Source organism: Anolis carolinensis, chromosome 4 (genome assembly GCF_035594765.1).
Source record: "Anolis carolinensis isolate JA03-04 chromosome 4, rAnoCar3.1.pri, whole genome shotgun sequence".
Lineage (NCBI taxonomy): Eukaryota > Metazoa > Chordata > Lepidosauria > Squamata > Dactyloidae > Anolis > Anolis carolinensis.
The window spans coordinates 244,733,523-244,754,883 of record NC_085844.1 but is presented as its reverse complement, the minus strand read 5'-3'; the positions used below and the strand labels follow the sequence as shown (position 1 = coordinate 244,754,883).

At 39.5% G+C, this 21,361-nt stretch overlaps 1 long non-coding RNA gene across 3 annotated transcripts; it reads left to right on the top strand.

The window, feature by feature from the left end:
* The first annotated feature begins 574 nt into the window (after positions 1–574).
* Positions 575–21,076, top strand: LOC103278792 (uncharacterized). 3 transcript variants are annotated; one of them, XR_010005658.1, is made up of 8 exons: positions 575–784; positions 948–1,085; positions 5,242–5,430; positions 5,643–5,702; positions 7,074–7,412; positions 9,683–9,758; positions 12,173–12,250; positions 18,289–21,076. It is a non-coding gene; the product is annotated as an uncharacterized LOC103278792 (long non-coding RNA). The 3 variants fall into 3 exon arrangements; XR_010005657.1 differs by having other exon boundaries at positions 576–784; positions 948–1,096; XR_506334.3 differs by lacking the exon at positions 12,173–12,250 and having other exon boundaries at positions 948–1,096.
* The last annotated feature ends 285 nt before the right edge of the window (positions 21,077–21,361 follow it).

Sequence of the window (21,361 nt, the reverse complement as noted above, 5' to 3'; positions counted from 1 at the left end):
TAATAGTATAAATATCCACTTGCCAAGGTGTGTTATGAAAGTGCTATGCAATTTTCAGGCAGAATAGCAAAATTGTGCAGCACATGCCAATGACTGGGTTCCATTGTGCAATGCACAACAGTGTGCCATGCACAGCCACATTACCCAATATTGCTTTCTGTGGAAGTCCACTTCCATTGTTCTCAGCAGAATGGTATAGGGAGAAAGTTGCCCTTTACATATAATATGATCAATGCATGAATATGTTACCAGCAGGATGTCAGTCTATGTCTCTCAAGCTTCTCCTCCCCCTTGTCTATTTGACCTGTGGTGTTTTCCTACCTTCAAGTTTCAGAAGGGACAGAAAATAACCTTATAGATTCCATTATTTTGAAAGATTCTATGGGCTATTTCTGGGGACCACTGCAAGGCATGGGGCACCCCATCTCTCCCCCTTTCTTTTTGTCTGGGAGGAAAGAGCCAGCAGCCTGACTCACCCCTTTTCTCTGCAAACATGAATTAGCCACGAATGTTCGAGAATTATTCCTGAATAATTCATGAACCTGAATTAATCATGCATTTCTCCCCCATGAATTATTCATGAATTATTCATGGAAATGCAAGGTTTATTCATGCTCTTGGAAAAGGGAGGAGAACTGGGGGATAGGGGGAGAAGGGCCCCTTCTCAAGATTTTTTTCGTTCTTTCTTTCCTGCCCCCCCCCCTTTTTGATAAAAATCCTTGCTTGTATTTATTTTTCTGTTGTCCCCTTCTGTAAAGGCGTGATGTTGACACAGGCTTCTCAGGTTAGATTTCCCAAAGCCAAGGATTTGACTGTTTTGTGCAGATTTTCTTGGTGTTTGTGTGTGTGTGTGTGTGTGTGTGTGTGTGTATGGGGGGGATTGGTAATGTGGGTAACATATATACATTAGCGTATGACTGCTTGTGCATTGCTTTTTCCCCCCAAAGAAAATGAAAGCCATAAAGGATCTGTGATGATGAAGAACGACAGCAAAAGAAACACAAGACAATCTCCTCTTCTGCAACCAGCAGCTGAATACTGAATAGCCAGAAGACATTTTGTAAGAAGACTCCAAAGTGAAACAGGCAAGAACTATGTATGACTCCTTACTTTTCTTATTATGGGACTTTAATCTTTTTTTTTTCTCCCTTCTCCTATCCCATACCCCTCAGTTCTAGATGCATGATTTAGTTGGCTTCTCTTACCCTAAAACTAAAAATTGGGGAGGGAGAGGAAATAAGTAGAGTGGGATTAGAAGAGAAGACCACCTGATGTTATCATGGAGTGTTTCCGTAAATGGTCCTCTCCAGTTCCTAAATGAAGGGGATCTAAGCCCATAAGGACTCATACTTTAATTTTGTCCCCAAAGTATTTTCCCCAGTCCCAAATGCTGAGCACAGGGAGAAATGATTGGCTACATAGTCAACTATTCTCCAGGGCTCCCTTGCTGTTGGGTTGATAAAACAGTCAGCAGGAAAGCTCTGAATTTTTGCCCTAAGGGTAATGTGAAGCCCAAGGAAGCATTTTTTTCCATGTTCCAAAATTGCCTCCAAGATTCTCTTGAAGCTTAATGGAAAAGCTAAACGGGAGAGCAAACTGTGCAGACACATTGCTTGGGAAACTTCCTGGGCAGAGCTGGATGAAAAATTATGGGGCTTGCAGTCCTACAAAGTAATATTTACAGGATTGGCATAGGAACTATCTTGGGTTGGACCAATGTCTTTATCTATTGCAAAATCCTGTTCAAAAAAGCCCTGTGGAGAAGTTTTAAGGAAACCCACAAGCAATCCATAAATCAAGAATTCCTCTGTGTCACCTTTCCTTTTTGCAGGACTTGATATTCCATGGCACACTTCCTCTGAATATGAGGGTACAGTTTACTGTTGTGGCTAATAGCAATTAATGGACTAATCCCCAGATTCTTGATCAGTAAAAACCTTATTAGTAAAGATTTAGGAGATAAAGAAACTCCACAAGGAACCTAACCATCACCCCATGTCTATATAGCTGTTAGGCATTATATGGGGAGAGTGCATTACATGCTGCTAATTCAGAGCTTGGGAAACATATTATTTCACTTACAACTCCCAGAATTTCCAACTAGTGTGGCCAGCTCTGTGTTGGCCCCTCAATTTTCATAGCTGTAATGATTGGGACTCCCTGACATGGAAGCATATGTATGTGTGATGCTGGGACCATATCAGTATAGCCCTTGGTCCTTCCTCCTTGTATTTGTCCCAGGAATGAATAATACTTTATGAATATAGCTGGGCAGTCTGTAATGCTACCTATATGAATCAAGGGGATGCTTTAGAATGTATACTGTTGTAAAGACTGTGTAAAAACCAACTGGCAAGTCATTGGTTCAGAATATATTGTTTCTGTGTCTTGGTCTATGGTTACCAGATGCTAAGTGTTATGATGAGGAATTGATAGTTTGCCACTAATTAGGTAGACAACCCAAAACTACAGGTAACTTATCATACAGAAAATATCTGTGAACTGAATAAAACACCAACTGCAAGAGGTGGTTATTTAGAAATTATCGCTGCAATTTTCCTCTCCCTTAGACCATTAAGAAAGCATAGCCGGTGTTTGAAGGATGTGATCCAGAAATTAAACATTTTATATGCATTTTTTAAATTTTTCCATGCATTCTGGAACATCAGTTTTTAATGACAAGGTATATCTAGGAGAATCAATAATGTGGATAAATCTAGTTTAAAAAAAGAAGAAGCTCCAGTCAGAGATTTGATGACTTTGTAGTTCTGGATCACTTCTATACCCTTATCTACCTCTTGCCTGGGGACATATTGGAGTCTAGACTACTTATTTCAAAATGTTGATTATCCAGTTGTTCTTAACTTCAACTCCCAGCAGCTTGATTCAGCTTATCCAAGAGTCAGGGATTTAAGAACTCAGAAAGTTCAAAGTTCTTAAATTTTTCCTTGCTTAGATGATATGTGTAAAAAGATGTCTGTTTGTTATAGCTCATACTGGTTCTCAGCTTCATATCTTGCATTTAGCAAACTGGGTTTAGTGATTGTCGACTGAACCCTAGAGCTATTTTGCAAGTCAAATTTATGAAGCATGTATCCCCAAAGAAGATAAAAGGAGTTACTTGCCTTCTATACACATTCTCATTAATGTCACTTTGTGTCTCATTTAAGAGAAGATGGGGTAGAAATCAACATGGTTGTTGTTGTTGTTGTTGTTATTTTTATTATTTCATCCCAAGTCGTTTACTGAAGACACCAATGGGTAATTATGCAGTATGACGGTACAACTCCATATGCATCAATTATACAAGAGGAACTCTGCTCATCCAACTTTGTACCCCATAAAGACACAATTCCATGGCTAAAAACTTACCACTGTGTCTATACAAACAACAACAGGCTGTCAGCTTCCGTTGAATAGCACATTACTGTGAGGCCTAGATAGTAACGAAGAATGCTGGGAATTGTAGTCCAACATCTATAGGGCTGTATGATTCTCACTCCGGCTTTAAAACTCACTTGTTGACAGCTTTTCCACACAAAATCCTTTTGTTCATAGCCATAAACTATGATTCCAGTTCGTAGGGCTTGTCCTGAAATTCTGCTTAACAACAACAACAAAAAGAAACCCTTTTTTAAATAGAATTTCAGTTCTATAAAGGTCATTTTCCTGTTCCATGGTGCTTTATTCTTAAAAGAATGCAAAGATAATCTCTGTATCAATAGAAGCACACACATTATATAAATCTGCAAACTTAACAGTGAAATTCCTACTTCAATGTGGCATCCAGGGATCAATTGAAATACGTGCATTGCTCTCATAAAACTCTCAGCGGGTAGCTTGAACACAATGTATTCAAGTACGAAAGGGAAGTTGAAATGGATTTGCTCAATACGCAGCTACTGTTAGTGATGTTGCATAAGTTCTAATCCTTTCCCAGAGTCTCTGCCTCTGAGTCCCTGAGCTTGTAGGGTTGTCTGATCCCAAGCCTGAAAGAAGGAAGGAGGGAAATGGGTGTTAAAACAGCTGTCATATTGTGGGTAGTATTTGTTTGCTCCCATTACTGGTGCCATGGCCACAGTAGTATTTGGAGGCACTATAAGTGCATCTACACTGTAAATTAATCCAGCTTAACATCATTTTAACAGCCATGGCTCAATGTTATGGAATCCTGGAATTTGTAGTTTAGTGAAATACCAGTACTCTTTGGCAGAGAAAACTTGTAATACTACAGTGCCTAACTGCCTATGATTCCATATCATTGAGTGATGCATTAATTCTATAGTATAGATGCAGAGCTGGCCCTATTATTAGAAAGAACTCTTATATTACATAATTGTGGCACTTTGATACCACATTATTATTATTATTATTATTATTATTATTATTATTATTATTATTATTATTTACAGTATTTATATTCCGCCCTTCTCACCCTGAAGGGGACTCAGGGTGGATCGCAATGTACACATACACGGCAAACATTCAATGGCATATGAACATAGAGACAGAGACAAATACAGAGACACAGAGGCAATTTAACCTTCTCCAGCTTCCAGCTTCCTGAGGGTAAGCTCGATTCCGGCCACAGGGCTTCATTCCGGCCGCAGCTGCTTCATTATCCACTGTGACTCCAAGTCCTTGGATACTTCCTCATTCCAAACGCTGCTGGATAGTTTTTATGGTGTTGTAAATTAGTTAAATTAGCCTCCCCACATAAGTGGTACCTAAATTTCCTACTTGATAGATGCAACTATCTTTTGGGTTGCTTAGGTCAACAACGAGCAGGGTTATTTGTTTTATTTTAATGGTCGGGTGCTCACTCCAACACGGGCTGGCCTCGAACTCATGACCTCTTGGTCATAGTGATTTATTGCAGCTGGCTACTAACCAGCCTGCGCCACAGCCCTGCCCCTATGCTATGCTATGCTATGCTATGACATGACCTGCCTCCTATGGAATTCTGGGATTTATGGATTGAGACTTGACCTCTCCAGCAGACAATAAAGCATTTCACAAAACTACATATCCCAGAATTCAATATAATGAGGGCATGGCAGTTGAAGTATCACCAAAGCACGCTACTGCTAGTGGACTTTCCATTCCATGTTCATTCACTTCTATAGGAAAAATAACATATGCTTGAAACTCTAACAAGATTTATGAACAGCACCTCAAGAAAAGTATTACTTAATTATTTCACTTTGTCTCTTACTTTTGGTTTTTTTTTTCTACCTTAAGCATCCCACCTGCCAATGGCTGCCAAACTTTATGTTCTTGTCAGCTGGCCAGATGGGAGCCGTGTCATCAACATTGAAAACATCAAGGAGCCACGAAAGTCCTTCCACTTGTACAGAGTTGGTGAGCAGGTTTTGGCCCGATGTCCAGGCTTCAGTGGTTTGTACTGGGGGATTGTCGAAGGGATCAGTGGTAAGTACAAGTGGCCCTTACGTTATCTTTTAATTTATTTATTGAACTTACATTATATCATGAATTTATAAATTTATTTGTTGAATATATTTATATACTGAAGTTGAGATTGCAAGCAACTTACAATATTTTAAGATTATCCTTACTTTGTACTTAAATGTTCACATGCATTCTTATAAAACTAACAATTTAAAATCCTTTTCTTTCAACAGAGAATAAATATGTTCTGGAGCGAAAGCTACAAGAAGATAAAGAACTCCTAGAGATGTTGGGTAAGCAGAGACCTTGGAAGTATTTTTCCTGAAGAGGTGGATTCTTTATTGAATAAAAGATGAAATTCAAATAATATCCTAAATGTTCTGGAAATGTTCCATTGGTGTTTATTATAGTGCATCAAAAGAACTAGAAATCAAAAGTTTCTGCTGTCCCTTTCCCTTCCCCTTCCCGAGGAAAAGCTGCCAGGATCAGCCAAGCAGTCTGGAGGAGATCAGCATTGCCTCCGGAAGAGAAGCTGCCAAGAAGCCTTGGCCGATCCTGGCTGCTTCTTCTCGGGAGGCAAGAGAGCTGGCAGGAAGGGAAGGGAAAGGGATGCCAGAAACTTTTGATTCTCTCTTGCGATCTTGCAAAAGAAGAGAGAGAGCGGGGTTCTGGCTTGCTCCTCCCTTCTTTTTGCATTCATTCTTCAGCTGGCTGAGCTTCCGCATTGCAATAGCGCGGGTTCCACACTCTTCAGGACGGCGACGGGAAAGCGCTGGGGGTAATAACTTTCAAAAATCACCAATAGTTATGAAACGTGCCTAATTTTGAATGGGGACTATATTTAAAAATACTATTGCAGTGTGGCTTTCAAATGTATATAATAAATATTTATTCCTATACGTTGTTAATTTTTAATTCCAAAACGTAATTTACTTTGTGGATAGCCCTCGTATTCCAGTTCCAAGCAGATAATGTGCGATTTTATTCAGCTGTGTGGAAGGGGCCTCAGAGGGATAGATTTGGAACCATGGTGGTTTGAATTAAGGAATCATGGAGTTGGAAGAGACCCAAGAACCATCTAGTCCAGTGCTTCTCAACCTAGGCTCCCCAGATGTTTCTGGCCTTCAACTCCCAGAAATCCTCACAGCTGGTAAACTGGCTGGGATTTCTGAGAGTTGTAGGCCAAAAACATCTGGAGACCTGAGGTTGAGAACTACTGATCTAGTCCTTCTATGCAAGAAGACATAATCAAAGCTCTTCCAGCAGATGGCTACCCAGTTTCTGATTGAAAAACTTCAAAGAAGGAGACTCTACTACAGTGGTTCTCAACCTGTGGGTGTTTTGGTCTACAACTCCCAGAAATCCCATCCAGTTTACCAGCTGTTAGGATTTCTGGGAGTTGAAGGGCAAAACATTTGGGAACCCACAGGTTGAGAACCACTGCTCTACTACAATCTGAGGCAGCATATTCCAGCATTAGTGGCTTTTACATCAGTAAAGCAAGACAATCTCAAGATAGTCCTTCAGGTTTAAGCTGCAGTCAACAGAAACAGAAGACCACAGCTATCATAGGCAGCTGTCATGCTACTGAGGGGACTTCCTTAGTGACTATTACATGTTCTGCTCATTCTGTAATGCAACTCCATACTCCTTTCTTGTTTCAGAAGAGCAGCCAAACATAGCAAATTGGGGGCCCACCCAACCCAAAAAGTCAAGGAAATTCTTTCCCAAATGGAATCCGGGATCTGGTTTGAGGAAATGTAGCAAGGATAAATCCTTCAGGATGGTGGAGGAAGCTGCAAAAGCTCATTTCCAACAAGAACCTCCTCCATCTTCTGGTCTACACGAGGGATACAGCCATAGTGCCATGATGAAGAGCTATTCCCCTGAGTCAGTGATTTCCCAGTCTCCGGGTCCTTTTCAGACATCATCTTCTTTCCTATCTTTATCTGCCAGTGGAATATCTCAAAGAAGTGGAACAAGAGTGAACCGAGGAAGCCGAGGTAAGATGAGCGATGTCTGAACAAAACATCAAAATGCAGAAGATATTTTCCAGGCATAAATGGCTACACCAGGGGTGATTGGTGTCTCTGATAGTAGTGCCTTGGAGAATCTGTGATGGGTTAAAGTCTAACAATTAAAAGAGCTAACTAAGGCAACAAACTTATTGTAGGGCTAGGATTCAAAGTCTTGGTCAGATCCTTTAAAGTTTTAAAACTGGAGTGGATGGGATTGGAGCCATCAGACATCATTGGATTATGTCTTCAAGTGGTTTCCATGCCAAGTTTGCAAAAATAGACAACCTTGTGACGCAAGGTTATAACTATTATTACTATTGAGCCTGTATATTGTAAAAAAAAAAAAAGTAAAAGAGAAACATGATTGAGAAATGACACACACGACCTCCTCACATGGGCAAAATTGCCTGTCCTATGACACTTTCCTCTCAGTTCAGAGACTTAGCCTGCTGGATCCCATCAGATATACTTCCAGGGGTCCCTGTCCCTGAACTGAGGTGAAAGTGTCATAAGAGGGAACAAGAAGAACACAGGAAGCTGAACGGTGACACTTCTCTCCCTTGGAATAGGTAAAGGGGAATGTGGATGATGTGGGGTGTGGAGCAAAGGGTTGCCCATACTGTCCGCCATATGTATTTATTTAAACTATTTATATTCCACCCTTCTCACCCCGAAGGGGACTCAGGGCAGATCACATTACACATATAAGGCAAACATTCAATGCATTTAACATAGAACAAAGACAAGACAAACATAGGCTTCAAGCTGGCCTCGAACTCATGACCTCTTGGTCAGAGTGATTTGTTGCAGCTGGCTGCAGCTGGCTGGCTGCTCACCAGCCTGCACCACAGCCCGGGCCTATTTGCCACAATGCATGGTGAATCTCCCCGCTATCACCCACAATTTTGACCTCAATGTTATAAAATCCATAGAAAGTAACTACCTTATTATAAAGGCCCATAGATTTGCCCCGCATTGAGGTGAATCCATGGGCTACTGGTGGAGGCATGGAGATGCTGCTACTTCATGCCCCATATCGCCCACCTTACCTTCCTTCTCATCCAATGGGGGAAATGTTGCTGCCTGGCTTCCTCCACTCAAGGGAAAGCAACACAGGAAGGCTTCCATGTTGTGGCAATGGCGGCAGGGAGCCCAGCTGGAAGCCCCTTTATGTTATGTGAAAAGCTCCATGCTGTAAAGGGAGATGAAGTAACGTATGATGGACAAATTGGCTCCTGTGATGAGGTCATAAGTAAAACAAGGTCTTTCTGGGACCCCATAATACAAAAACCGGGGATTTCCATAGAGACTGAATGTCGGAAGATTAAAGAGAGGAAATTAAGTATTTATATAGTTAATACACATTTTAGCATGTGCAAGCTCTGGACCCCTCTGCTGGCTTGTGAGAGTATCTCTTCCTATATGCAACATCTCAAAGATTGAGGTCTGCTGAGGGAAGCCCCCATCAGTGTCCCACCAGTGAGGCCAGTACAGTGTCATAAGACCATGGCCCTCAATTACAGAACATAAAGCCTCTCGACACTCAATTGGTGACAAGTCTGGTTTCATTTCTGCCAAATAAAACATAACTTTTTGGGAATGTCTTCGGGGCTTAGTTTTTTTAAAATATTTTAATTTAATACTTTAAATTGTTGAATATTCTTTTACTCTATTTTAAATTATTTATATTTAAATTTTTAAATGGTTTCAAACTGTTTGCTTGATTTTATTAGTATGCGGCCCTGATTTGCTAGGATGGACACACCTCCCCTGCATATGGAAATCACTTACCCCTCATCAAAATGCTTGTCAAAATTTTATCTCTCTTTTGTTGTATTCAACATTGCCTACTTGTAATTAAGGCAATGCAGAAGTAATGGAATTTGACACCACTTTAGCTGCCATGGCTGAATGTTATGAAATCCTAGGATTTTTCTGTTTGACAAGGCACCAGAGCTCTTTGGCAGAAAAGGCTTAAGACCTTATAAAACTGCAGGCTCTCGTGATTCCATAGCATGTTGAGAAAAGCGAGGTTTGCAAAATTTATAAACAGGAGATCATCAATGTATAGCCAACTGCCATGGGGGAAGTGATTCTAGTTTACACTTAGATCCAGCAGGAATCTTCTTATGCTTTTAATGTGATGAAGCCATGAGACTCCTATCATAAAACAGTCTTCCTCTAGAAGCAATAAATGGGCTTCATAGTCATGCAAATGATACATAATCTTTCCTGGAATTGTTTTGTTTTTAAAGATTACTCGACCATAATAACAAGGAGAAAAATGGATGATCCTGTAGAACAATGTCAGAAGCGGATCTGTATAAACAGGTAATATAGCCCCAAGGAACAAACTGTACAAATGCAAGATGTGCCTCATGATGTTAAAACAAGTCCAGTATTGATCTCCTGCTTACATTTCAATGTGCAATTTTGGAAGCAAATAAAATCCATATAGAAAACCACTTAGATATACACTCCATTGTTGAAATTGTATTTTATTCAATTCATAGCTTGGAAAGGATTTCTTTGAAAACTCATTCTGGCTGCAGGATTATGGGAGTTTGAGAAAGTAACCTTTCCAAGCTTCATCTGGGTTATAAAACATTCTTGAATTTTATTATTGCTGAGTATATCTGTAAATGATGGCTATATACTAATTGGCTCGAATGGTCCACGTATAACATACTATTTTATCTGGCATCTTGTTGGTGTTTTTTCTTTATTAACCGGCGTTTTCTAAGACAACTCTGTAGGCATTTTCTAAAACCTCCTGGGACCAATATGATATTCTTGGGTTCACCATTATCTGTGCTTTCACATAGCCATGCAAACTCCAGATACATATTCCCCACATATATGCAAGTCATACTGTATTTCAAAATTAATCATTCACATCAGTGGTTTCTAACCTTTGGTCCTCCAAGTAAAATGGCTGGGATTTCTGGAACTAAAGCCCAAAACACCTGTAGGACCAAAGGCTGGGAATCACTAGTTTACATGTTATGTTATATTAAAGACTCTAAAGAACTACATCTAATATATATAAACATAATGGGTGTCAATTAGTTAGAAAGATAAGAGCATAATTTTATATTCCAGCTAGTCTATAAGTGTATGTTCCAGGGTTTACGAAAGTTACTTCTAGGGGTACAACTCCCATTTCTTCCAGTGGCCACAGTAGCTAAGAAATTCTGGCAGTTTTAGCCCAAAAGTTCACTTTCTGACTCTGCAAGAACAGCATCTCATTCAATTGCAGCTCCTCTTTGACATTTTCTGATAAAAAGATGATGTTCATTTACCAAATATCTTGTTTTTGGGAGTGTATGCCTTACATAAGTAGACACACATAAGTGGGAATTAAAATTTTACAGTTCCATAATACCTATATCCAGCAAGGGGTTGCTGCTATATTAGTACCTAAGAGAGCCAACAAAGTGACCAATGCACATTGGAACTGATATACTATGCGATTGATGTGCATCCACCCCATTATGCATCAGTGCTTTTGTGAATTGGGACTCCAGTCAGGGCTACTCTTGTGGGTGTCCTCTTACATATTTTTGCAATATGTTGTTTCTTATGTAGCTAAGTGTGTGTGAATGTAATGTATTCTATAAGAGAGACTTCCAGACAGCCTTTTCTGAGCAAAAAAAAGCTGTTTTCTGTGCAAACAGCTATATGCAATTTTGGAGCAGAGTAAATCCTCCAATATTAAGCGTTTTGTCAGTCCAAGGTTCTTCTCTTCAACAGTTGTCAATACTGAAAAAATAACTCTTTCAATTCCTACTTTCACATAAATAGGATACAAAATTTTATCTCTGTTGTCTAATGCCCTTAGTAGGCTTTAGTCCAAATTTTGAAAGAGCTCCCTAAGATGCCAAACCTGTTTCAAGGATTTAAAGGATGGCTATATCTTTTAAAATTTGGACTAGAATCCAGAGCAGACTCCCATGTAGGCTATAGGCTCCTACTAAAGGCAAAGGGTAACAGAGATTTTTTGTGTGTCATGAACAACTTGGGAAACTGCAAGTCGCTTCGGGTGTGAGAGAATTGGCCATCTGCAAGGGACACCTGGAGATTGCTCTTTTTGCAGGGAGGGAAGGCGGACAAAAATATCCAACTTTTTGTGGTAGCTGAGATGCCTACAAGTGTGTGCAGTGAAGGTCACACTAAATTCAAGGGAATCTTATACATGAAACTGGAGAATGAAAAAGTGGACAGTACCTATGCTCAAGAGCATCTTCCGTAGTGGCTGATGGTTTCTTTGTAAGTGGAACAGTCTAGTTTGTTTTAAATTTTAGTCTGGATATTCAGGCACTTGTCCAACATGGTGAAGCGAATTTGGTTATAGGGTTCAGTACTTTAGATGGACTTTTTAATGTTCATATTAGAACACAGAATAAATGGACATGAAAACCATCACGTACCATGGGGCATCTTTGATTTTACTTGGCAAGAAAGTGAGAGCTTTAGAAATATGTAAATCCAAATCTGTATGTTTTTAACCAAAAAAGATTAAGTACTTTCTTCTATCTCTGGCTTGTGGTATAGTTTGAACTTTATTGTTACAATATCTGGGCAAATACTCTACTTCAGATGATTTTGGAAGGATCTCTGTGCCAAAGAAAATTGAATGTGTTGTTGCACAGAAAAAAATCATAATCCTCTTGTGGATGATAAATTAAAAGATAAATTAAAATAAAGAATGTCCTGCTTCATTGCTGGTTTGTTTGTTTCTCTAGCTTTGATGAGTCAAAGGGCACCAATTCCCTGGAAATTGATGGTTTGGAGCTTGTTCGGAAAGCTATTGAAAAGGAAAGGTAATTTGGCCATGAAGAGGCCATCTGGCTTTAATTGCATTTCCAGCATCTTGCAAGACGATAATGGGATTTTGATTAGACATGCCTGAAAACCTAATCACAGTTTTCATGCCCGTAATATAAGCAGATTTACCACTGAATACATTTCTAGTTGGAACCTGTTTTAGTTCCAAATGGTCATACATTGGTCCTGGGATCTAAATACAGAAATATTTCAGAGTCACGAGTACTTTGGATACTCACAAGCTTGCACTCCCCCCACCATAGCATCCCTGTATTGATTTTTCCATATTTAGACATACATGCCTATGTTATGGCTTAAAATATGCTATACATTCCTGTTCACAAAATACATCACTGCAACTTACAAAATGGGTACAGAACAAATAAATAGTGGCAGCTGATGGCTTCCAGTAGCAAACACAGGAGATGCTAGATGCTACTGGTAAAAAGATAATGCTTTTTTATTAAAGTCCACACACAGAGTGCCCTTTCATGTGACATTGATGAGTCCCCTACGGGGTGAGAAGAACGGGATAGAAATGAAGTTAATAATAATAATAATAATTGATATAGCACTGTGATAGCACTTTCCCTAGGATGGTGGCATCCTAGGGAATCTCAAAACTTGCAGTTTAGCTTTTTGAGACAAAGAGCTTTAGTGCATCACCATGCAACAAACACCAGGATTCCATAGAATGCAATTAGGACAATTAAAGTGATATCATAATTCTAGAATTTGGTGGTATGAATGGGGTGGGGAGAAAACACAGAAGAGCTCCCAACAAATTATTAACTACAGCAGGCAAATCTTTTCTTTTTTTTTTTCTTTTCTTTTTGGTAAAATCATAGAACTGGAAGGGACTGCAAAGACCATCTAGCCCAATCCCCTGCAACTCCCAGAAGCTATCTATCTATCTATCTATCTATCTATCTATCTATCTATCTATCTATCTATCTATCTATCTATCTATCTATCTATCTATGTGTATATATATACATACATACATACATATATATATATATATATATATATATATACATACACACACACACATACATACACACATATACATATATACACACACACACACACACACATACATACACATACACACACACACACACACCCAGGACATTCTTCCATGCACAAATACACAAGTAAAGTACTTCTGAAAGATGTTTAAATGACCTCAAACTGGAGGAATCCACAAGAGGCTGTAAGAGATGGTAAAGAGGTTCTTCCTAGTGATAAGGTAGCATTTTTTTATTTTGGTGTGTGTTCTGGTCTATGGAGCAGCAGAAAATAAGCTTATTGGATAACCGGAATAGATGGGTTTTTATGTGTTTGCCATAACTTAGCATGGAAATATTGTCCACCTACTTTGTAAGGGAATTACATAGAACTAGGGCTACAAGAGTTATGCTTCTGGAAGACATCAACCTTTCCTCTCAGTAAGATGAAACTAAGAGTAGAACCATGTCTTCCCTCTTGATCTACATACTTGGCAACAACCAAGGGTTGTGAAAGCAAAACTAACCATGATGACATTTATAAATGAGACTAAATATTAAAAGAGAGAAAACTAATATGTTGTCAAAGGCGTTCATGGCCAGAATTACTGGGTTGCTGTGAGTATTTTGGGCTGTATGACCATGTTCCAGCATCATTCTCACCTGATGTTTCACCTGCATCTGTGGCTGGCATGTTCAGAGGTTCTGTTGGCATTGAGTAGCCACAAAGCAACTAAACCAATCAGCAAACAATCAAGTGCCAGTTAAAACCTCCCAAACAGAGGATGCCTCCAGGAAACAGAGGCCAGGCTACCTCTATTCAGATACAGATTGGCTTTGCAGCTTCATGGCTACTCAATGCTATTCAAGCTTGCTAATTGCAACATTCACACTTGCTTTAAGCCCTGGACATTCCACAGATATATACATACACTGCCAACAGAACCTCTGAAGATGCCAGTCACAAATGCAGGTAAAATGTCAGGAAAGAATGCTGCTGAAACATGGCCATACAGCCCAAAAAACTCACAGCAACCTGAATAACTAATAGTAACAAAGTACTGTCAACTCTGATAGGTTATCCATGAAATTATCATGCCGAATTCTTTCTTAAACCTACCTGGAGATCCCTGGAGGTTTCCACTGAGACTGGGAGATAACTAGATGCAATAGTTTGAACATTGAATTACAACTCTGGAGACCAGAGTTGAATCCACAGTCAGAAATGGGCAAGTTGCACTCTCAGAAGAAGACAAGGGCCAACCCTCTCTGATCAAATCTTTCCAAGAAAACCCAGAATAAATTTGATTTAGGGCTGGCATATGTCAGAAGCAACTAGAAAACGATACAATATGCACACCACTCTGGCATTAGGGATAACAATCTTTGCAGGTTTTTACTCCATCATGAAAGAATGAAAAACTCATATCCTAATTTACTTCTTTTAATGTTGTCCAAGGATAAAAGATTATAGACATTGTAATATAATATATTACTTCAAAGTCTTAGTAACCAAGTAGATACTGCTGGAGCTCAGTTCATGGATGCAAGACAATCTTTTAAGCTTTCCCAGTATCACGTCTACAAGCTAACCCAGACTTCTGAAATGTACATGTGGGATGTATTAAGCACAGGAATGTGAAAAGTCTAGAACAGTGATTCTCAATCTGTGGGTCCCCAGATGTTTTGGACTTCTCCCATGAATCCTAACAGCTGGTAAACTGGCTGGGTTTCCTGGGATTTGTAGGGCAAAACAACTGGGGACCCACAGGTTGAGAACCACTGATCAAGAAGTTAACAAATATTCAGATGCTGATTCTACACAAGGTGAAAGCCAGTGTGCTATAGTGGTCTGGGTGTAGGGTCAGGAGACCAGGGTTTGAATCTTTATTTATTTATTTATTTATTTACTTACAGTATTTATATTCCGCCCTTCTCACCCCGAAAGGGACTCAGGGCGGATCACATTATATACATATAGGGCAAACATTCAATGCCCACAAACACATCAAACCGAGACAGAGGCAGACAGACGCAGAGGCAATTTAACCTTCTCCTGAGAGGATGTTCGATTCTGGCCACAGGGGGGAGCAGCTGCTTCATCATCCACTCTGACGGCACTTCCTCATTCCAATGTCATAAATTAGTTAAACTTGCCTCCCCACTTTTACAAGTGGTACTTTATTTCCTACTTGATAGATGCAACTATCTTTTGGGTTGCTAGGTCAGCAACGAGCAGGGGCTATTTTTTATTTTTAATTGACAGGTGCTCACCGCACCACAGGCTGGCCTCGAACTCATGACCTCATTGTCAGATTGATTTATTGCAGCAGGCTGCTTTCCAGCCTGCACCACAGCCTGTGGATGACCTTGGCCTCAGAGGAAGGCAATGAAAAACTCCATCTAACAATTCCTTATCATAGAGATCCCTTGATGAGTTCATTTTATGATCCTTAGTCAGAAATTACTTGACATGAAAATAACGAAATATAAAGGATCGGCCCTCTATGGAATTAGTGGTTCCATTTGGATTGACACTGGTGCAACTGTTCAGAAAGGTTGTATTTTGGTACTACAATTCTCAGAATTCGTAACAGTGGCTGGGGGTTCTGAGGATTGTAGTATGAAATTAATATTTTCCCAGCTCAGGGTCAATATCAGTGGGTCTATACCAGTGGTTCTCAACCTGGGATCCCCAGATGATTTTGGCTCTCAACTTCCAGAAATCCTAACAGCTGGTAAACTGGCTGGGATTTCTGGGAGTTGTAGGCCAAAAATATCTGGGGACCCCAGGTTGAGAACCACTGGTCTATACATGAAACAAATTATCCAAGCTGCTTAACACAGCTTCCCAAATAAGTTCACCACCTTGAATAGTTCATTGGAAGTAAACTAAAATGGGAAATGGATCAACTGACGTTGAAATCTCCAGATACCTCTGTTCAGTATCTAGGTGTGAGCAGAGATACAGAGACAGTCTATTTGGCTACAGGTGACAGAAAAAGTTAACTTCATCTGCTACATAATCTTATCCCACACATATGCATTGATTTTCATCACCTGTTTATTGCACTCAGACATTCAACACAATATTTCACCAATCAGACGACAACTGTCAGTGCCTATCTAAGCAGCCAGATCCATACTCTGAGAGTCATAATTTTGTAGAAATAATATTTCCATCTGAATCTTAGTCTCTGGAGACAAACATTCTGAAGTTTTTACCATCTGTGAGCGTTCTGCACCAGTGCAAGTGGAAACTGAAACTCCAAGACAATAATTGACAGCAACTTCTGCTGAATTCTTTAAAGCAATGGTGAGACTCGGGTGAGTCTCCAGGTTTTGGTGGATTGTTAAGTCCCAGAAGTTGTAACCAGCAAAGTGAATATTGAAAAATGCTGGGAAATGTAGTTGAACTTCTGGGGGACTACAGAACTTCCACCACTGCTTTAAAGCACAGAAAAAAACAACAATTTCAACCCAAAGCTCTTGAGGATTCATTGGTGGTGGAGCTTGAAGGATATCACACATTTTCTGATTTCCATGACAGCAGTATTTGCAGAATTGCTCACAAAACCAGATAGCAAGGGAAACAGGATGCGAAAGGAAGCCTTCCTGCAACAGTCATTAAAGGTAGAACTCTCCATGATGCTGATAATGTTACATCCTTTATCCAGAATTCTGAAATCTGAAATACTCCAAAATCTGAAATTGTTTGCATGGGTGGCTGAGTTAGTGCTTTCTGATGATACACAAATGAAGCTTCATGCTCACAATTATTAAAAACATTGGCATATCAAATGACCTTCAGTTGTGTGTGAAACATTGATTAATTTCACATTAGACTTGGCTCCAATCTAGAAGATATCTCATTATGTTCATACATGAAAATAAAGGTATTCTGAAATCTGAAAAAAAAAACCCTGAAACCTTTTTGTTCTAAGCATTTTGAATAAGAGATACTCAAGAGGTACACACTCTTGAATAAGAGATACTCAATAAGAGTGCAGCTTAGGGAAAGTGTAGCTAGAAGCTGGCTGTTTATAAATCTACATTTTTGCACGAAAGAATGAAATAAGCAAGGGGCAAATCACTAAACTCCTCTCTACTACATACAGAACATCCACTTTTTTCTACATCTTATAGCAGCATTCTTCGGGATCTTCATAGCTATGATGGGACCATTGAAATCAGAGATCCCTAAACTAAGGCTTGTGGATTGGATGAGGACCTCCAAAGTCTTTGGCCCTAGGCTTAGGGTCGCTCTAAGTCTGAAATGACTTGAAGGCACACAACAGCAACAATCATAATTGCCATGACTAGTTCATCAACCAAAACTATATATCTGTGGCTCTGATACTGACTCTGTGCACCTTTAAAGCCCTATACTACTAAGAGTCAGGCTATCTCAAAGTGTGCCTCTCTTTATATGAACCTGTGTGAATTTTACCGTCTTTGGGGAAGGCTTCCTCTTGGTTCCACCAGCATCACAAGCACATCTGAAGAAAATTTGGGATTAATTAAGAAGTAAAGCATATGGTTGAAAAGAGGCACAAAATGAGATTTATGTAAATGGAAACAATATGTATCAGATTATATGATGCTTAATTTTATATGGAAAATAGGGATTACATGTAATGATCAGATAAATGATAATGTATGGATTATAATCTGAGAAAACAGGTTGATTATGTAAATGGAATAGATGGGAACAAGAAACTAAAGATACAATTAAAATGATCTTCCTCATGAAAGGTAATGGATATTAAAATAAATAGCTAGGATGTTGCCACATGGGAGGAGGGATTAAGAATGAAAGACAAGAAGACAGTTATGGTAATTTTTGATTGATGAAATGTCATGTGAGTTGATGATGAGTTATTGAAGTTTATAATGATATTGCATTTAGTTTTTATTCATTTATTTCTTCTTCTTTGGAAAGGAATACTAATAGAAAGGTTTCTTTCTCACTCTCTTACCAAAGTAGTCCCAGATTTAATGGCATGTTCTTGTTTGACCCTCAGAGAGGAGAAGATTGAACAATTGGAGCGAATGGTCTTGGGTCTCCAGCGAGAAGTCCTCTCCTTGAAGCAGAAGGTGCAGCACCTTGAAGGTGCCTCTTTTCAGGAGCAGAAACCTCCATGCCAACCGTGTGAGGTCTCTGAACTATTCAATGGATACACAAGGGACCAACTCAAAGAGGCCATCCGGTTTGACCAAAAAATCAGCACCGCTTGCAAAACTCTCCTCTACAAGCTCTTCACATCAGATTACATCCAAAGTCATTCCATCACCGGGAGGAGAGGCAATACATTCCGGGAAGCTAAGCCCATGATGGATGAGAGGTGCATCAAAATAATCCGAGTGTTGCTGAAGCAGAAGTTTGGGGACCATCTGAGTGATACAGTGATCACTGAGAAGATCCAAAATGTGCAGAAAGCATTGAGGCAGAAATTTAAGACTGAATGTCTCTGATTCTCCAGTAACCAGGCATATCCCACCTGCATACAAGGATAAAGCTTTAAAATATAATTACTTTGGATTTTCTATTGAGTTGATATCATCCTAAATATTTCCTATCATCCACTCTTTCACATATGGAAGTATGGCACTATGATTCCACTTTAAACTCCATGTCAACATCCTATAGATTCATGAAATTTGCATTTAGAAGATGAATATTGAGAACTCTCTCCCACAATGTTCCAATGTCTTCTATACTACAAATCCAAGAATCCCATAGAATGTTGCCATGGCAGTTAAAGTAGAATCATAGAACTATAATTCAGTATAAAAAATAGAAAGTTATTCCACATGTGAACCTCCTTTTAAAATATTGTTTGTGAATAGCTGATGCACTGTAAGTGAGAATACAAGTTTCTTGCTACCCTGTGGAGCTCTAGTCTTTGCTTCTTCTGGCAAGGGCTAGGTAGTAAGTGACGCAGAGAGTTGCTGCTAGTCAAAGTTGAAAGCATTGAAGAAAACAAACTAATTGTCTCAATGAGTAATATGAAGCTTTATATTTTAGCAGTACACTTAAAAGCAGCATATTCCTGCACATTTTATTTTATGGCATGGGAAGTTATATATCACAGATCCAAGAATTTGGGAAGTTGTTCTCCAGATGAATGTTTCCAAACTTTGTTTTTTCACTGTGTGGAATCCTATTGGTGATTTATGTCTTCATAAATGTCCTTGTGACTTTGGAAATTAGAATTGGACAATTTCATAATATTTATATCTAGTAAGGGAAAATGGTTGTTTTTCTACATAAGGGAGTCAGCAAATACAGCAAATATGCATTGGGAATGATGCTCAATTAATGTGCATTTGTCCATTGTACATCAGGACACAAAATAGACAGTACCAATGAACATCAGGAGAAACGCTTGCTGTGGTCCTCTTCCACATCTTTGCAGTTCAGTAGCAGGGATTTCTAGCAGCTTGGCCATGTAGCTACAGATGGATAAAATTATGTAATATAGACTATGATTGTCATGGCTAATGCCAGCATGAGGAGATGGAGGAAGGATGACTTCTCCCGGTCTTCTAGTTGGGCTCAAATACAGAGCAAGAGCAGGTGCAGCCAGACAGACACTGAAGAGGCCACCACTTCTGAACAGGAACAACAGCCACACCAAGTGGACAATGAAAAACTTACCACTCCTTTGGGCTCACAGCAAGGGCAGGATTGGGACCTTAAACTAGGAGACCAGGGGTTAAATATTCCAGACTGGCTACAATTAAGGACAGATGGGATTCAAGTGTAGAGATCTAGTCATTTGGCTGAAAAGAGGGCCAGCAGGTGGGAGAACTTGAGAAATCTGTATACATAGCTGAAGTCTGGAATAGTTGCTGGTGGCAACGTTGGTTTTTGAGCTGCAGCCTTGATAATTGTGCTTTGTGCCTTGAACCTTTGAAAGACAGGCTATACCTTGGATTGTGGATTATTCCTGGAAATTGTGTTGATGAAATAACTTGGCTTTAGAATATCGGAATGGACTTATGGCTTACTCTCTTGTCTCATCCTTTCTTGACCGATTGATTACTGTGTTGACCTCAGACTTCCCCTGGACTAAGCTTGTGTGCTCAGCTGCTTTACAGAGACAAGCAGGGCAGGACTCTGATAATGACAGAGGATTCTGCTCTATGTTAATTGGTATAACCTGTTGCCATTATGTTCTTCTACATATACATCATTTTGAGCTATGTCACACTCTCTTTTTCTGTTAAAATAGTTCATATATTATTTACATTAGGCATAGCTCTGCGTTTACATAGAAAACAAGAGAGTCCGAGTGGAAGGAAAATGAGGTTGTGGGCTCTCTCTGGGAGTGCATCCTTATTTCTTCTCCCTCTGAGATGAGACAAATGTGTCTTTCCATTTAAATCCTCAGTCCCCACCAGTAAGCAGTATCAAGCCTCCCAGGACTTGAAACCTACAAGATATGTGTCCAGGTGGAGTGTTATGTTCATTAAGCCTGATGTAGGCTCTTGACTCAGTTGATCAGGACTCAATCAACTATTACTTGGTGAGCTTTGACTCAAGCAACAAGAAGGGAGCAAGAAGATTCTATCTCCCAACCAGATGGTGGTAAACCTCAGCAAATACTACAATTTTTTTCTTTATTTAATGATGTCCTTCATTTTGCCTAATGGATCTCAAGTACAATTTACTCTTCTCCACAAAGGGCTAGAGAACCCTTCAGAAAGAACACTTCATGGCAGCAGAAGTGTACACCATGACATTTAAATCTGGATGAGTGGTACATATTTTTGCCTGGCTTAATAAATGTGTGGCTGTTTTGTGGATTTTTGATGTTATTATATCTTATTGTCTGCACAATATGACTACCCCTGGTTGTGTATTTTACAATAAGTATGCTTTTATACAGCTGCGTAAGACTATTTAGAGATGTGAAGGACTTATTGAAAAGCTCATACTATGTAAGAGGGAAGACGTAGCTAAACTCAATGTCCCTCATTGAATCTGAATGATTAGAGATTCAGAACAGGCAAGGCATTCTTCTACACAGAGTGCATAGTTAAACTGAGGAATTTGGAGTGATGGATGCCAGCAAGATGAGGTGACAGATG